Source organism: Balaenoptera borealis (assembly GCF_965194805.1).
Source record: "Balaenoptera borealis genome assembly, chromosome: 2".
Taxonomy (NCBI): Eukaryota; Metazoa; Chordata; class Mammalia; order Artiodactyla; family Balaenopteridae; genus Balaenoptera; species Balaenoptera borealis.
Window position 1 is genome coordinate 43,646,806 of NC_138867.1, and position 14,564 is coordinate 43,661,369.

General features: G+C 40.8%; 1 protein-coding gene across 1 annotated transcript in view; it reads right to left on the minus strand.

Moving 5' to 3' along the window:
• Window positions 1–8,449: 8,449 nt before the first annotated feature.
• The window catches only part of LOC309624383 (uncharacterized protein), a 65,581-nt gene continuing 59,466 nt past the window's right edge, over window positions 8,450–14,564 (minus strand). The window contains exon 6 of the mRNA XM_082382553.1: window positions 8,450–11,694. The gene's annotated coding sequence lies outside the window, so the exon portion shown is untranslated. The remainder of the gene's footprint in view (window positions 11,695–14,564) is intronic.

Consider the following 14,564-nt stretch of genomic DNA (forward strand, 5'->3'; position numbering starts at 1 on the left):
AAATTATATATTTAAGGTGTACAACATGATGGTTTATTATACAGAGTGAAATGATTACTATAGTCAAGCTAATTGGTTTATCTCACATAGTTACCATTTTTTGTGTGTATGTGTGTGTGTGTGTGTGTGTGTGTGTGTGTATGGTGAGAGGACCTGAAATCTACTTATAAGTGAGGTCAGGCAGTTTTTTTTCTTTCTGTGTCTGGTTTATTTCATGTAGCGTAATGCCCTCCAGGTTCATCTATGTTGTTGCAAATGCCGGGATCTCCTTCTTTTCTGAGGCTGAATAATATTCCATTGTACACGTAACATACTACAATTTCTTTATCCATTCATTGTCGACCATACCTTGGCTATTGTGAATAATGCTGCAATGAACATGGGAGCTCAGATGAGGTACTGATTTCATTTCCTTTGGGTGTACACCCAGAAGAGGGATTGCTGGATCATATGGTAGAAAAAACTCTTTTTGAACCACTTGGTCAGGGGTACAGCTTTTCCACTATGCTTCTGCTTGGGCTACTGCTGGTCCCACAGCCTCAAATTACATGAGTGATTTGCATGGAGAAAGAAGGGGAAAGAAGATGTTTCTCTGAGGAGGTAATAGGGCAAGATTACTACCTTCTTCATTTCCCTGTTTCCCAGCCTGACATCAGGGACTAGCTCTGATTCCTGTGTTTCCAGGTAGTCAGTGGCAGTTGAAGTAGCTGTTGATATTAGGGATTTGAGACTTGGGGTATGAAGCACTGCATCTATAACTTTAGAGGGCCAAGTGTGACACAGCTGGAGAGATGTTTTCTCTGTTTCTGTGCTGTGACTTGTACAGTGTCTAGGGAGAAAGAAGAGCCAGAAGCCACATATCCCTTTAGCACGTGGAGGGATTTGCAGCTCTGGGAACTCAGGAGGGCTCTGGCAGTGGGAGAGGCCTCCCTGAAGAAGCTGGAAGCAGCAAACAGAGCTAGGAAGGGCAAAAGGGAACCTGCCCACCACCACTCACTTCTCCGAGGTGGTTGTGGGAGAGTCCAAGGGGTATTAGGTTTGCTCAAGACTCACGTCCTGTAGGGGTAGGTTGGGGCCGGTGAGCCAGCAAAATGAGAAGGGTAAGCTTGGCAGCATAAGGATGAGACTTGAATATAGGAGGCCTGGAATATTCCGGTTGCAATCAGAAAAATATCATGTCCTCAGCAATTTCACTAAATGAAAGTCATAAAATCTGTCTCTCTTTCTGTTAACTCCTGTTCTTTCTGCTTTTAGCACTCTCCAACTGCAGATCAGAGGCACAAAAGAAATCAACTTCCAGCAAGCTGAATAAATGGTGATTAACTTCCCTTTAATCCTTTAGCTAACAGCAGTGAATATCATGCATGATTATGATGATCCCATGTGGAACCAACTCATTTGTGTGGGTTTGGGCAGCTCTACTGGGTGTCTGGTTTATTTTCATGGGGGCTTTCTTCCTGAGCTCCAAGTTTTAGTCAGTAGCTATAATTATGATGATTAGTTATAGAAAGCGGTGTTAGCCAACTCATTTTAATTTACTACCACTTTTTTTTTTTTTTGGCTGCATTGGGTCTTTGTTGCTGCGCGTGGGCATTCTCTAGTTGCAGCAAGTGGGGGCTACTCTTTGTTGCGGTGCGCAGGCTTCTCATTGCAGTGGCTTCTCTTGTTGCGGAGCATGGGCTCTAGGAGTGCAGACTTCAGTAGTTGCAGCACACAGGTTCAGTAGTTGCAGCACATGGGCCCTAGAGCGTGCAGGCTTCAGTAGTTGCGCTGTGTGGGCTCAGTAGTTGTGGCATGTGGGCTCAGTAGTTGTGGCTCACGGGCTCTAGAGCACAGGCTCAGTAGTTGTGCTGCATGGGCTTAGTTGCTCCACAGCATGTGGGATCTTCCTGGACCAGGGATTGAACCCCTGTCCCCTACAATGGCAGGCAGATTCTCAACCACTGTGCCACCAGGGAAGTCCCACTACCACTTTACTTAAAAAAAATTCAGATGGGAGAAAATATAAGCCATACTTCTCTTTAGAGGTTTAGAGGATATATAAAACAAAGCTTTGACTTCCTTCTTAACCATGGAATTATCCCCATTATCAGAAAGAATTGAGGTTTCAATCCAAATAAAAGCCTAGATACACACTAAGTCTATTGTGCTGGACAGCATTTTTCTTTTGGTGTTGCAAGAATCATTAGTGTCCCCAAAAGTGTTCTATGGTTAAATGAGTGGTAACCAATGTGTTAGATAATGTCAAACGGGTTTGATTACTGCAAGATTACTTCCCAGAGACTATGCTCATGTAGGTAGTCTGACTTCCATGATAAGGGAATATGAATGGGCACTTCATGGACAGATACATTTGGGATACTGTTAGTATATCTTGCAGAAGGCTGGTGCTCTAGAACATAATTTTGAAAATGCCACGTATTATAGACCACCACCACCCAGATCCCCTTTTAAGGTAGGACCTGCTGCCCAGATGCAAGAAATGTGATAGCAGACTGTCTTCAGCTGTCTGCTTCTCCAGACTCTGCCTCAGCTGCAAAGAGCCTCCTTACCCTTCCATGAGCAACCCATCCAGTGGCTGAGCAAGGTGGGTATAAAGGACCCATCCTGTCGTCAATCCTAACAGTAAATATTTGCTCCAGAGCTCCTGAGTGGGTTGGTCCAGGCTTTGTCAAGTCTGCATCATTGTTTGACTTCTCCCTCTGCCCAATCCTGTTTCATCTTCCTTTCACAGGTCTTGATCCCCAATCAACACCTTGTACCCCAGACTCTGTCTCAGCATCTGCTTCTATAAAACCAAACCTCTGACATTACCTAGATTAAAACACATGAAATTACTGTACTTTATGAATCAAGGATCCTTATGCAATGGATAGAATGTTTGTGTCCCCAAAATTCATGTTGAAACCTATCTCCAATGTGATGGTATTTGGAGGTGGGGCCTTTGCGAGGTGATTAGGTCGTAAGGGTGGAGCCTTCATGAATAGGATTAGTGCCCTTATAAAAGACCCCAGAGAGTGCCTGTGCCCCTTCTACCATGTGAGAACAAAGGGAAAAGTGAGTCCTCACCAGACATTGAATCTGCTGGCACCTTGATCTTAGACTTCCCAGCCTCCAGAACTGTGCAAAATAAATGTTTATTGTTTAAGCCATCCAGTCTATGGTATTCTGTTAGAGCAGCCTGACACCTTAAATGTCAATTTTACTAACATTCTATTAATTTTTAAGGTAGGAAGAGTTAACCCTTGTTAAATTACATATAACCAAGCATTTAGTACCTAGGTTATTTATAAATCGAATACCTTCTATAATGTTATTCATTTACTCAATTATCTAATACAATTAATTAGAAGCAATGTGTCTATTTCACAATATATTTCAAGTTCTAATATAACAAAGTCCAGGGTACAAAAACTCGTTTACCTCAAAGTGGCTGAAATACTTCACATATGTAACAGGATACAGTAAAACTGATGAGTTACAAAAACCCAGTCTTCCCTCTTCAGTTTTCCCTTTATTCTCACATGATTACTACACTCAGAGTACTTCACTTCTGACACTTCTAGTCACCAAATGTGTGGGTTTTTTTCCCCATACCAAGCAATTCTGTGATACAAGCTGGGTGTTTTATAATTTAACTCAATTCTGATACTCTCTGCCTAGAGATAGTGTCAGACCCCATAGGTTAAGGACTCTGTCCCACGAGGCTGCCCCCCAACTCCACTTCAAATGTCAGTATCAAGTAGTAGGTTCCCAGGTTACCCACAGCTCTGTCTGACTTGGCTACAAATCAAAAGTTCCCATGACTTTCTCCTCCCTTGGATTCGATTAATTGCCAGAGCGGCTCACAGAACTCAGGGAAATAGTTACCTATGTTTATAGTTTATTAAAGGATGAGCAGATAAACAGCCTGATGAAGAACTACATAGGGGAAGGTCTGGGAGGGTCATAACACTGGAGCTTCTGTCCCTGTGGAGCTGAGGTGCATCACCTTCCTGGTACGTGGCTGTGTTCCCCTACCTAGAAGCCCACTGAACCCCATACAATGGAAATTTTATGAAGCCTTCCTCATGTGGGCATGATCAATTATTAATTCCATTTCCAGCCCCTCTCCCCTCTCTGAAAGAGTATATGTGTGAGGGGGAGCTGAAAATTCCAAGCTTCTAATTATGGCTTGGAGTTTCTGGTGACCAGCCCCATCCAGGAGCCATCCAGAAGGCTGTCCAGAGTCACCTCAACAGAACAAAAGATCGTTCTAGTGCTCTTATCACTTAGAAATTTACAAGGGTTTTAGGAGGTCTGTGTCAGGAAACAGGAGCAGAGATGAGTGTATATATATACACATATATATGTGTGTATGAAATTATTATTTCACAACAAAATTGTTAATACTATTACCTAAATAAAACAAATTCATGCTAATGGAAAGTCTGTCAACTAATTGGCCAAAGATCCCACTGTTGAACTAAAGCAGGTTTAATTTGAAGGAGTTCAGAGTCTTAGAAATATTTAAGAATGTAAAGAAAAATTCTAGACATTTTCAAAACAATTCATCCCATTACGTGTTGATGGCTCAGGCACTTCTAATCCTTCTATGCTACTAATAAACATAGCCATAAGAAAGAAGAAAATAATCGATTTGTTAGTGATGAAAAAATTCATATTTTAAGGCAAGACAAGAAAAATTTAAACATAAAGTTTTTCTTTGCCCATTTGGACCTCCTTCCTCCCCTCTAGTGTGCATTGTGAATCTGCATTATGCATTAACCAGACCTCCGCATGGCAGAAATACCTATCTAACCATAAAGATCGAATTTTCTTCTTCCGGCACCAGCCATGTAACTCCTTAGGAGATAACATTCCTTTCTCACTCCTGTAAGGGATCACGATGATCCACCACACATGCACACATCTTTGGTGAACTTTATACAATGATAATATATCATTTCCCTTAAAGACAGCAATTGGTGCAGAAAAGACTTGGCAGACTATCTAGGGAGATACTGGACCACATCTAATGGAAGTTCTTAGTTTAAATACTTACTTATGACTTTATTAATGTTACTAGCTATATTGCTTGTATTCTGCCTATTTTACAAGATTATTGTTTCTTGCATTACCAAATGTGTGACTGAGTCTCTGATAAAAATAATGATGACTAGGTGACTTGAAATGATTGACCAAATATATAGTTCTGTAAGATCAACGAATGTAATAGTGTAACTCTAGGTATGGAAAGAAGCAACAAGAGGGAACAATTTCCTGGACCGTAACAGACTAGTAAGACAGGCAGTCCACAGGATTTTGGCTACTGTTAACAGGGCTTAGTCCAATAATAGCACATTGAGTGGCCTACTGATAAAATCCTTGCCTGACCTGGGAATGAACATTCTTAGCACAATGGCACAAACCCATAACAAAATGCCTCCCAAACCTTGGTCAAAATTAAGACTGAAAGGGAAAGGATTGTAAAATAAAGAATGTTGTCCACCATCCAGTTCCATAAGAATCAAGTCATTGGTCAATGCAGTTGCTGACCTACAGTAACCCAGAAAGGGATTCAGGGTGAAGATCAGGATGATACACTTTGTGCTCTAGGAAAACAGCAGAACTGGCCCTCAGATAGTTAGGTGTTTTCAGGAAAAAGTGTTAGGAATCCAGTTTTTTGCATCTTCCCATACTTAGAAAAGCACTAAAGCCATTAACTAAGATATCTGTTCCTTGCGAATGCAGTAACCTTCTACCAAGATGTGTGCCCGATTGCATGTACCCTTTTGTCAAAATCACATATATACTGGCCTCTCCCCTTACCTCTTTGGAATAGTCCTCAGAGCTTTCTGAAAGACTGTCTCCCAGGTTATAATCCTCAGGTTGGGTCAAATAAAATTTTCCTTCTCTTTTTTAGATTGTCTACTGATTAATTTTTGTTGACATTATAATAAATGAAACAAAATAAATGGAAGAATGTGAGTTGAAAAGCCAGAAGTAGAAGTGGAAAGGGACTAAAAGAAAGATCTCCATACTGATACAACTTTAGCCTAAGCAGTTTAACCAAAGAGGAAAAGAAGGACAATCAAAACATGCAAGGTTCCCCTACATAGGAAATAGGGAGGTGATAGTGAAGAGACATGGGGTCAGGAAACCCCCCAGGGGTCCCATCAAGGGACAGAGTTAGCAGAGGACAACCTGAATAGCATCTCAAAGGACTCCAGAGTGGATGGGAGGGACAGACAGCCTGCAAGCAGCCACTCATGGGTTTGGGACATTCATGTGTGTTTAAATCAAGAAAGTAAAGCCCAGTAAAAATATCCCCTGATGTTCTTATGTTCCCACTCTCCAACCAAGTGGGAGCAGACATCAACAATTCATAGAATTAGATGGGAAAGCCGTTGGGTTTCATGCCTTTTTTTTTTTTTTTTTGTATCTGGTGCTAATCCCAAACTCCTAATTTATCCCTCTCCCACTCTCTTTCCCTTTGGTAACCATAAGCTTGTTTTCTATGTCTGTGAGTCTGTTTCTGTTTCATAAATAAGTTCATTTGTGTCATATTTTAGATTCCACATATAACTGATATCATATGATATTTGTCTGTCTCTGTCTGACTTACTTCAGTTAGTATGATAATCTCCAGGTCCATCCATATTGCTGCAAATGGCATTTTTTCATTCTTTTTTAAAATTAATTAATTTTTATTTTTGGCTGCGTTGGGTCTTTGTTGCTGCATGAGGGCTTTCTCTAGTTGTGGTGAGCAGGGGTTACTCCTTGCTGTGGTGCGCAGGCTTCTCATTGTGGTGGCTTCTCTTGTTGCGGACCACAGGCTCTAGGTGTGTGGGCTTCAGTAGTTGTGGCTCACGGGCTCTAGAGCGCAGGCTCAGTAGTTGTGGCGCATGGGCTTGCTTGCTCCGTGGCATGTGGGATCTTCCTGGACCGGGGCTCGAACCCGTGTCCCCTGCATTGGCAGGCAGATTCTTAACCACTGTGCCACCAGGGAAGTCCCTATTTCATTCTTTTTAATGGCTGAGTAATATTCCATTCGAGATATATATATATATATATATATATATATATATATATATATATATATATATATATGTTTTAATTTATTTATATATATATATACATACATATATATGGCATCTTTATTCATCTGTCCATGTCTTGGCTATTGTAAATAGTGCTGCTGTGAACATAGGGGTGCATGTATCTTTTTGAATTATAGTTTTCTCCAGATATATGCTTAGGAGTGGGACTGCTGGATCATAAGGCAACACTATTTTCAGTTTTTAAAGGAACCTCCATATTGTTCTCCATAGTGGCTGTATCAGTTTACATTCTTAACAACAGAGCAAAAGGTTCCTTTTTCATCGCACCCTCTCTGACATTTGTTATTTGTAGACTTTTTAATGATGGCCATTCTGACTAGTGTGAGGTGGTACCTCATTGTAGTTTGGACTTGCATTTCTCTAACAATTGGCAGTGTTGAGTATCTTTTCATGTGCCTATTGGCCATCTGTATGTCTTCTTTGGAGAAATGTCTATTTAGGTCTTCTGCCCATTCTTTGATTGGGTTGTTTACTTTTTTGTTATTGAGTTGTATGAGCTGTTTGTATATTTTGGAAATTAATCCCTTGTTGGTCGTATCATTTGCAAATATTTTCTCCCAGTCTGTAGGTTTTTTCTTTTTTTTTATGGTTTTCTTTGCTGTGCAAAAGCTTATAAGTTTGATTAGGTCCCATTTGTTTATTTTTGCTTTTATTTCTATTGCCTTGGGAGACTGACCTAAGAAAACATTGGTACAATTTATGTCAGAGAATATTTTGCCTATGTTCTCTTCCAGAAGTTTTGTGGTGTCATGTCTTATATTTAAGTCTTTAGGCCGTTTTGAGAGTTTAATGCCCTTCAATGACATGAAGTTGCTAAGGAGAAACAGTATGGAAATTACCATTTTATTGATTTTATTATTGTGTAAGTATTTTTAATTAGTTCCATGTAATCATAATTTACATTTATTGCATTCTTAGTATGTGTCCACCAACATACATAAGTTAACTTTTTTTTTTTTAATTAAAAAAAAAATTTTTTTTTCTTTTAATTAATTAATTAATTAATTATTTTATTTTTGGCTGCATTGGGTCTTCGTTTCTGTGCGAGGGCTTTTTCGACTTGCGGCGTGCGGGGGCCACTCTTCATTGCGGTGCGCGGGCCTCTCAGTGTCGCGGCCTCTCTTGTTGCGGAGCACAAGCTCCAGACGCGCAGGCTCAGTAGTTGTGGCTCACGGGCCTAGTTGCTCCGCGGCATGTGGGATCTTCCCAGACCAGGGCTCGAACCCATGTCCCCTGCATTGGCAGGCAGATTCTCAACCACTGAGCCACCAGGGAAGCACCCATAAGTTAACTTTTTAAGTCAGGTTTTCAGGTGGTTTGAGATCAGAGATACTCATCTCTCCCTCAAGCCTACATATTTTCCTAGACAGTTTCTTGTCTGTAGCCCAGGAAGAAAGACAAGTTAGGATGTTAGAGTTTAAGTCCACAAATATATGGACTGAAATATGGGGTATCAGGAAGGCATGGGAACAGGGACCCATTTTCCAAAGCTGATTACTGCAGAAACAGATAGCCAATGTTCCAGGGATGATAGGTGGAAGCACAGCACAGGGGAACCCGTTTTTCCAAGATGCACAAACTGAAAGACGTAAAAAGAAGTGAAGAGAAATGCCTATTTCATATTATTAAATAAAAGTATAGACATGAATCATTTAAGTACACGGATAACTTATATGTGGAATGTAAAAAATACAACAAACTAGTAAATATAACAAAAAAGAAGCAGACTCACAGATATAGAGAACAAACTAGTGGTTACCAGTGGGGAGAGGGAAGGGGGAGGGGCAAGATAGGGGTAGGGGATTAAGAGGTACGATCTGTTATGTATAAAATAAGTTACAAGGATATATTGTACAACACAGGGAATATAGCCAATATTTTATAATAATGATAAATGGGGTATAAGCTTTAAAAACTGTGAATCAGTATATTGTACACCTGTAACATATAATATTGTACACCAACTATACTTCAATAATAAATAAATAAATAAATACACAGGTAAGAGACTAAGGGATTCCCATTGTTAAAAAAATTTAAACATGCAGAAACACCAAAATTCGCTGTAACTTGGCCTCCATTTTCAGATCTTTAAAATACTTTTGCATTTTATGTATCTATAATTACACAGTTAAGTATCTATTGAAAATATGGAGCTTTTTCACATCTTAAATAAATGGTGTCATATTGCACATATTCTGCCACTTAAATTTTCACCCAATATGTCTGGAACATTGTTCCACAACATTCACATTAAAAACCAAACCAAACCAAAGTAAACCAAAAAATTCAGCATGCTATTCCACAGTATGAATGTACCCTGACAAATGTCATCAGTTCCCTAGTGATAGGCACTTAGACGATTTCTAAGATTTCACTTATCGGTACTGTGGTGAACATAATTGTACGCTCCTCTTTGTACATGTGAGCAACTGCTTCTCCAGAGCAGAGTGTTTCCTGTCATATGCTATTTCTAGCACAGACAGACCTGTCTGTAAGGATCCAAATTCTACTCTGTCCCTTTTCAGCTGTGTGTGTTGGGCCAATTACTTAACCTCTCTGTGCCCTTGTTTCATTTCCTCAAATTAGGTAATAATAAAATGTCTTTATAGGATTCGAGTGATGATTAAATGAGCTGATATAATATCCTAAGAACAGTGCCAGAGACATTTTGAGGGCCATAGAGCATTAGGTATTATCGTTACTGAGACAAATTATACAAACCTCTTATTTTTTAAGTAGATGATTCTGGGAAGGTAGTCAGGGGCTGGCTGTGCAGGCTTTGTTTGTTCAGCACTCTCAGGACAGCAACAAAAAACCCCTTCCCATGACACAAGATGTGAAAGGAGAGGTGGCTAGATTTATTTTAACAATACTAACATGATTTTATTTATTCTGCAACCAATATATGCCAGGCCCTTTGTTATTAGACATCTCAATGAATTCTCGAAACAACCCTCTGTGATATGGCCTGTTTTATGCCCATTTTACAGATGAGATAAACCAAGACCCTGAGTATCAGGAACGACACTAATTTTCTTCTTTAAACTTACTTCCTCTGTGCATTTACACACACCCATACATATCTACACACTCAGATATATATGTGTGTACATGTATGTAGATCTGTTTACGTGTATACACATAAGTGTAACTGTAATATGTAACCTGGTAGGTCAGATTCCTTGCAAAAAACTCTATTATTTCAGTGTTTTACCCCCACCCCACAAAGGGAGCAGGAGGTTGTCTCTGACCTAAGTATTTGAATAAAGAATCAGACAAAATGAAGAACAGGGAGAAAAGTGTGAAGAGATCCTCTTCTACAAGGTCTGGGATGACCCAGAGCTCTGGCCTTGAGGTGCATGGGCTCAACATGGGCTCTTAGAATTCCTGACTTTCTCCTGTGCTGTGGGCTGCAAAGCCCTAGTTAGAGCTCAGAGAAGCCAGGATTGAGGCATTAAAGGAGCTCAGGGCAGGACCCTGATTTGCCAGATTACTGATAAAAGTAGCTAAAAGATATGCTGGGCCTCTAGGCCTCAGAAACAAGCACAGGTTTTCCTGATTGGAGATCCCTGATTCAGGGTTATCATAACGATCAGAGGATGAGGCTGGAATTGAGGAATCTTGCCTAGAGAAGTTTAGGCTGGGTTACCAGTAGGGACAGACATCTCTGCCAGGTTGGGCTAATGTTGTAGGGCCAGGCAGAGGTGGAAGCAGAATTTGGGTAGAACACAGCCACCTTCCTCTTGGCTGGAAGAGTCTGGCCTTGCCTCCATAATGATTGCCCCATATGATGAATCTCCTGCTTTTGCATCCTTCATTTAATTTGCCAATTCTTAAACCAAACCTGATTTTTGAGGCCAGTTCCTTCTGGGCAGTGTAACCTGGAAACATGACTTTCCTAAACAGGAAAGATTTTGTTTTGTCTGCAGATTGGCCTTGACTGAGGTGCCTTGTTAATTTCTGCTCCTCTAGGTGACCGGGATGAATGCCGGTGGGCTCCGGCTGTCATTCTTCTTTGATCACTTGAGAGTCCCTCTGTGGAGTTGCTGATTACCTACTGTGGCTCTTTAATCTTTCTGAGGCAAACACGAATAGAAAGATACGTTGTGTGATCTCAGAAATGAATAGATTGTAAATCACCTATACTTCAATAAAAAAATTTTAAAAAAAGAAATGAATAGATCTTTCCAGTATTATATGAAGAATGAGTTCTAAAAATATTTTTATTACAGCATATTTGATGGATAGATAGAAGGAAAGCAAAAGTAATCATGATACAAAACTAAAACACCCAGACTCCTGTAATTATTAATTGCAACAAATTATTTCAACACTCAGTGGTTTAAAACACTTATTATCCAGTGTCTGTGGGTCAGAAGTTCCATAGTGGCTTAGCTGGGTGGTTCTGTCTCAGGTTCTCTCATGAGGTTGCAGGTAAGGTGCGATCAGGGCTGCAGTCGTCTGGAGACTTCACTGGGGCTGGAGGATTCTCTTCCAAAACGGTTCATCCACATGGTGGTGGTTGTTGAAAGGAGGTCTCAGTTCCTCCCAATGTGGGACGGTGGCAGGATTCCCTCACAGGGAGCAACTGAAGAGAGAGTAAGGTGAAAGCCTCATCACCGCTTGTAATCTAGCCTCGGAAATCACACACTGTCATTTCTGCAATGCGCTCTTAGTTACGCAAGGCAGCTGGATTGAATGTGACAGATTATCAGCAGTCAAGGATCTTTGAGAGCCATTTTGGTGGCTGACTACCACACTAATCAAAAGAAATTGAGATGGAATTCAAACAGAGGAGGTAGATCACGGTGGCCAGATGGTGTCTCCGGTAGTAAGGCTGGAAGGAATTGATATGGAGAGGTCCGTAGAGGGCTCAGTTTCCAAGGTAACCTGACCAGTGGTGCAGCCCACGTACACTTCTCAGGAGGAATTTAGACCAGGCTTGGAGCTGGTGCTCTTAGGAGACACGGCTCAGGATAATTTCCTGCTGACATTGATACCCGATCTTTTTCATTCTTCTCTTGATAGATCTCAGTAGTTACATTTAGTATATGATTCTTCTTCGTCATTTCAAAATGTGCCTAATTTTCAAAGAATTCCCATTCTTCTTTGAAAAATGTTTTATTTTCTTATTGCTCCAAAGCTTCAGTAACTGGAAAACTTCTCTTGTCCCTGGCTACTGCCTTTCTTTACTAAAAAATGGTACAAACCAAGTCAAGGAAATTTTATTCTGAGTGTTTATCTCTAGTTTTCTTTTTCATTATTTGTCTCCTGCACTTATCTGAGATTTTAAGAAATGAGTCTTTTATCTTTGTATAGCCAGTGCTTTTTCCAGACCTGGCACATAGTAGGTATTCAATTAATATATGTTGCTAAAATATATTTGAACATTAGAGGCCACCAAACATGGAAATATATTCTGTAGTTTATTCCCTCTACTGCTTACAGAGCCAGTGAAGCACATTAAAAACAAACAAACAAACAAAAAAAACAGTTTATTTTTAATTGCTTCAAAGTTATACCTTTACATATTTTTCTTTTTTGGTTAATTTAGCAGAAATGCCCATTTCCTCCATAGAATAAGAGGATTTTCTCAATTAGTGTTAATGATCTCCTGCCCCGGCTCCCTTTTTCCACGTTGTCTTGGGGAATTTTCTTGGTGATTTTCCATCCCTTTCAGACTTAATGTTGTGGATGGCGGGTGGGCTGGGGGTGAGTATTGGTAGAGCTATGTAAGGGGTATAATGAGGATGGTGGTTTTGTGGCCCTGACTCTCCCCTTTCTTTGAAGATGATGTAAAAAATCTATGAATTACTTGTTCTTGTGGCAAAAGAGTAAAAGCCTACGTTAACTCAAGAAAAGATAATTTATTAATAGGGTCCCATGGAAGTCATGGATGAAAAAGAAGTCAGATCTCCGGAAGGAAGTGGAAACAGGTAGAGGGAAACCAACAATACCGCCCCCACCCAATCTCTACATAGACTGGTTTCCTCTTCTCTTCAACCCCCATGGATGGCTAAGTATGGCCACTGAGTTAATTGCGTCCTCTGGGAAGCAGAGATTTAGATGGAGTTAGGAGCGTAAGCAGTTTGTTGAGATGAAATTCCTGTGAAGGAGAAAAGGAAGAGGAAGGGGGATTGGACAGGGAAAGCTTTCACAGCATGATGTAGATCTGACCCCTGCCATAGGAAAGTGGGGAGGAAACAGGATCAGGCAGGGAGAGCCTCAGACCAGGATGCAGACATGATGGGGGCTCCAGAGCGAAGATGATCTGTAAGAGATCCGTGTTAACAGAAACATCCAGGCTCTAGAGCCCCCATGATGCTTAGTCATGGGGGAGGGGTTGCCTAGAACAAGTGCGGCCTCAGCTCAAAAGCTGAAGGCTCTCACAGTTCTCACTTCTGGAAGTCATCCGCTAACTCCACACTTGCATCTCCCAGCTCTGTCTTGAAGGGGAAATTGAATGGTACACTTCTGTGGCTGCCACAGCCATCAAGAAATCAAATGTTTCCTTGTCATGGCAAATCAAAACTAAGACTATTCCTAAAGGTTGTAATAACTTTCTGCTCTGGTAGCCCTGGGGGCATTGCATTACTCTATACTTTTCCTCAATTCTGCCCACCTCTGTAGCAGTCTATTTTTTGAACTCTCCTTAAATGACTCAGCTTGCAGATGCCACATTTCCTGCTGGGAACTTGACTGACACATGTAAGGCAATGACCCGGGACAGTGTTTTGGAAATCTGGGAAAAAGTTTCAGTGGGTAAATGTCAAGCGGTGTGTGTGTGTGTGTGTGTGTGTGTGTTTGTGGGAAGGGTAGGAAGGAGGAGATGCAGGCAGTGAAGTTGTAAAGATAGGTTCCTTGGAGGTTACAGTCTTGAAGGCAGTAGAGTATCGAAGTCTACACTTTTCAGGGGTTGGGGAAAGTATCGTATAGTGTTGTGAGAAATGAAAGTAATACATTCCATAAAAGCACATCCTGTAACTACCATGATGTTATCACAAGGAGGTGCTTAAGAGATGGCTAGATTGTTGCAATGAGATGTGGTGACACAGTAAAGTTAATGTTTTGTAGAAGGAAAGAAAGAAATCAACCCTTGAGTATTTGCCCTGTGCTGGTGTCCTGACATAACATTTCACTCAAGGAGACAAGCCTATTGACTTTGCTTCCTTCAAGCTATGAAGCCCATGAGCTGGCCATGAGATAGTGCATCTTGCTCTGGGGCTTAGAAAAAGACATCTTCAGAATAGTGTCCGCTGTGAGGATTCCCACTGACATATATAGAGGTAAAGAAACAACTGGAGTTTGTTTTGCCTTTTGACTATTACTGACCAATTGCTGTGGGTGGTGAGTTTCTAATATGAATTTTAATTAATTCCCACTGGAATTACTATCAAAACACTAAGCATGGCTTCCGCACATGTAGACAATCCACGCACCCAGTTTCTTAGCTGTCTC